Here is a 4,059-nt window from a genome sequence, read left to right on the forward strand (position 1 = left end):
GTGGCGTATACATTTCATGGAATGATATTCAGCTTTAAAAAAGAAAGGAAATTCTGACACATGCTGCAATATGAATGAGCCTCTAAGACATTATGCTAAGTGAAATAAGCCAGACACACACATAAAAATGTGATTCCACTTATATGAAGTACCTAGAGCAGTCAAATTCATAGGGACATAAAATAGAAAAGTGGTTGCCAGGGGCTGGGTGGAGGGAGAATCTTGGGTAGTGTTTAATGGGCACAGAGTTTTTGTTTGGGAGGATGAGAAAGTTCTAGAGGTAGATGGTGGTGATGGTTGCATAGCAATGTGAATATATTCAATACTGCTGAACTGTACATTTAAAAATGGTTGTACACTGTACTTTCCTAGAAAAGAAAAGAATAAAAATGGTTAAAATGGTAAATTTTATGTTATGTGTATTTGCCACAATTAAAAAACAGGAGCTTCAAAAAAAAGACAAAAAAAAAAAAAAAAAAAAGGGCCGAGCCCGTGGCGCACTCGGGAGAGTGTGGCGCTGGGAGCGCAGCAACGCTCCTGCCACGGGTTCGGATCCTATATAGGAATGGCCGGTGCACTCACTGGCTGAGTGCCGGTCATGAAAAAGACAAAAAAAAAGACAATAAAAATAAAAATAAAAATAAAAAACAGGAGCTTGAGGGCTGGCAGGTCTCACTTGTGAGAGCATGGTGCTGGGAACACGAAGGTCATGGGTTCAGATCCCCATACTGGCCAACTGCCAAAATAAACAAGCAAAACAAACAAACAAAAACAAGCAACGGTGCTCCCTTTGGCAGCATGTATACTAAAATTGAAGCAACACAGAGAAGACTGCATGGTCCTTGTGCAAGGTTGACAAGCAAATTCACAAAGCATTCCGTATTAAAACAACAACTGCAAAAACCAACATCACCAGCATCTTTGAAATTCTCCACGGCCCCATCCCAGTCTCCTCCTCCTAACCCCCAAAAGTAACTACTATCAGTTTTGTATTCATCTCTTATTGTTCCACTGCTTATATATATATGTATACATATATAGTTTATTTTGGCCAGTTCTTTTTGTTTTTTTTTCCCAGCTGTTCACTTGTTTCTTCTTGTTTTAAATTAAAAAATGTTTAATTGACAAATAAAAATTGTACATAGATGATGTACAATATGATGATTTGACATGTGTATACATTGTGTATTGATGACCAGGGTCATATTACTTAACACATTTATCACTACCCATAATTACCATTTTACTTTGGCCTGTTTTTGAACTTTTTAATTATTTTTATTTTTTTTATTTTTGTTTTTTTTGTCTTTTTCGTGACTGGCACTCAGCCAGTGAGTGTACCCGCCATTCCCATATAGGATCCGAACCCGCAGCTGGAGCGTCACTGCGCTCCCAGCGCCGCACTCTCCCGAGTGCGCCACGGCTCCGCCCGAACTTTTTTATTTTTAGAGGCTGGCTGGTATGAGGATCCAAACCCATGACCTTGGTGTTGCAAGGCTGTGCTCTAACCAACTGAGCTAACCGACCAGCCCAGTTTTTGAACTTTATATAAATAGACTTTGCCATATATATATGCTATGATCTGAATATGGGTGTCCCCCCCCTCCCAATTTATATGTTGGAACCTAATACCCAATGTGATAGTATTAAGAGGTGGGGACTTTTAAGAAGTGATTATGTCATGAGGGTTCTGCCCTCAAGAATGGAATTAATGCCCTTATAAAAAAGGCCCAAGGGGAGTAGCTAGCTCCCTTCTGTCATGTGAAGATGCAGCAACAAGGTGCTGTCTTTGAAGTAGAATGAGCCCTCACCAGAGACTGAATCTGCTGGTGCCTTGGTCTTGGACTTCTCAGCCCCCAGAACTATGAGTCACACATTTCTGTCATTTGTAAATTATCTAGTCTAAGGTATTTTGTTACAGTGGCCCAAATAGACCAAGACAGCATACTTCTGCAACTTGCTGTTTTATTCAACATTTTTTGGTTGGAGTCATCCATGTGAAATGCCTACAGCTCTAGGTAATCCATTTTCCTACCTGCATAGTATTCCACCCACAAATGGACATTTCATGGGCCCCTTCAGATCCTCTCCATCTCTCCTTCTCCAGGTGAGCTCCTGTGGCCACTTGTTCCTCCTGACCACTGCTATGGTGACCGATTCTGTGTTAGCTCTGACCACTGGCCTCACACTGGTGCCATGTACCTCTTGCCTCTGTTTGGGGCTTCCCTGTGGCTGAGATGTGAAATGCTGAGGGATCTCATAGGTGCTTACACATGTGTAATCCTGAAGTAGGAGAGATTTGACACTCTGTGGAGTGAACCTTTGAGCAGAAGCCAGTAGATAGATTCTTCTCCCTTCTTCCTCCCTAAGATGCCAACATAAACATGGCCTCTCCTCTGTACCCTCATATTGACTCACTTCACCACCCCCCTTTCCTCACCCTTGCTTCCTGGGGACTGCACCCCCCAATAAAGCAGTCCTAAGTAAGCTTTGGATTCAGGCTCTGCTTTCTGAGGAGCCCAAGCTAAGACATACTCTGCAATTCGTCCACTCTCCTGTTCATGAGCATTTGAGTTGTTTCAAAGTTGTTTGTTGTCTTGTTTTGTTTTTTTGTGATTGCACATGATGCTGCTAGAGCTGTTGTTCTTGTCCACGCTTCCTGGTACATTTGTGCCTGTTTCTTTAAAATATTCCAACCAGTGGAACTGCTAGATCATAGACGACACAGACCTTCAGCTTTCTAGATATTGCCCGATGAGCTCCCAAAGTGCCTACTTATTTTTCCAGTTTATCTCACCCCCAGCCCACCCTCAGCTCATTACACTCAGGTCATATGGGCCTTCTTTCAGTTCCTTTAGTACATGTGCACCCTGATCATAAGGCCTTTGCATCTGCTGTTTTCTCTGCTCTAAGAACTTCTCCAACACTCAACCTGCTAAGTCCTCTTCCCTCCAAGCCCAGCTCTGCATGTCACTTCCTTGGAACAGCTCTTCTTGACTTCCTCCCCAACCCCACACCAGGCTGACCCCTTTGCCCCACGTTATGTATGTGTCGGCATCACATACTTCTCTGTGATGCTCACCAGTTGCAACGGTCCATCCATCTATCTGTGCAACTACTGGAACAAGGTCTGTCTCCCCCACTAAGTTGTAAGCTCCCTGAAAGTCGTGACTCCTGTGTTTGTTTAAGCTCATTGCCCTATCTGTAGCACCCAACACTGTGCCTGGCATATAGCAGGCAATTAGTGTTATAATAGTACCCCCTTATCTGTGGGGGATATGTTCCAAGGTGCCCAGTGGATTCCTGAAACTGCAGATAGTACTGAACCTTATATATACTATGTATATTAGTCCATTTCTGTTACTTACAACAGAATACCTGAAACTGGGTAATTTATTAAGAAATAAAATTTATTTCCTACAGTTTCAGAGGCTGGGAAGTCCGAAGTCTAAGGAACACATCTGGTGAAGGCTGTTTTCTTGGTGATGACTGTGCACAGCAGCACTGGGTATCACATGGTGAGAATGGGCTGAGCAAGAGAGCTGACCTCCTCACTTGTTCTCCTTTGAAAGCCATCAGGACCATTACTCTATGAATGGATCAGTCCACTCACAGGAATACAGTCCTCACAATCTAATCACCTCTTTAAGGCCCCACCTTTCAATGACCTAATAGGATTTCTCACCCTCTTAACACTGTCAAAGTGGAGATTAAGTTTCCAATATATGAACCTTTGAGGGACACATTCAACCCATAGCATTCTGCCCCTCGCTCCCAGAGTTCATGTCCTTCTCACAGGTAAATACATTCATTCCATCCCCAAAGTCTTAACTTGTTTCAGCTCAAAAGTCGAAAGTCTCATCCATGAAATAAAACAAGTTATCTACTTCCAAGATACAACGTGGAGGCAAGCATAAGGTACACATTCCCACTCAAAAAGGGAGAAGTAGGCCAAAAGAAAGGGGTAACAAGTCCCAAAAAAGTCTGAAAACCAGCAGAGCAGGCATTAAATCTCAAAGCTGAAGAATAACCTCCCTTGACTCCATGTCCTATGCACAT

At 42.9% G+C, this 4,059-nt stretch overlaps 1 non-coding gene across 1 annotated transcript; it reads left to right on the forward strand.

Annotated features, from left to right (window-relative positions):
* Window positions 1-781: 781 nt before the first annotated feature.
* LOC134371341 (U6 spliceosomal RNA) lies at window positions 782-887 on the forward strand. Its single transcript, XR_010022775.1, has one exon. It is a non-coding gene; the product is annotated as a U6 spliceosomal RNA (small nuclear RNA).
* The last annotated feature ends 3,172 nt before the right edge of the window (window positions 888-4,059 follow it).

Source organism: Cynocephalus volans, chromosome 2, assembly GCF_027409185.1.
Source record: "Cynocephalus volans isolate mCynVol1 chromosome 2, mCynVol1.pri, whole genome shotgun sequence".
In the NCBI taxonomy this organism is placed as follows: Eukaryota; Metazoa; Chordata; class Mammalia; order Dermoptera; family Cynocephalidae; genus Cynocephalus; species Cynocephalus volans.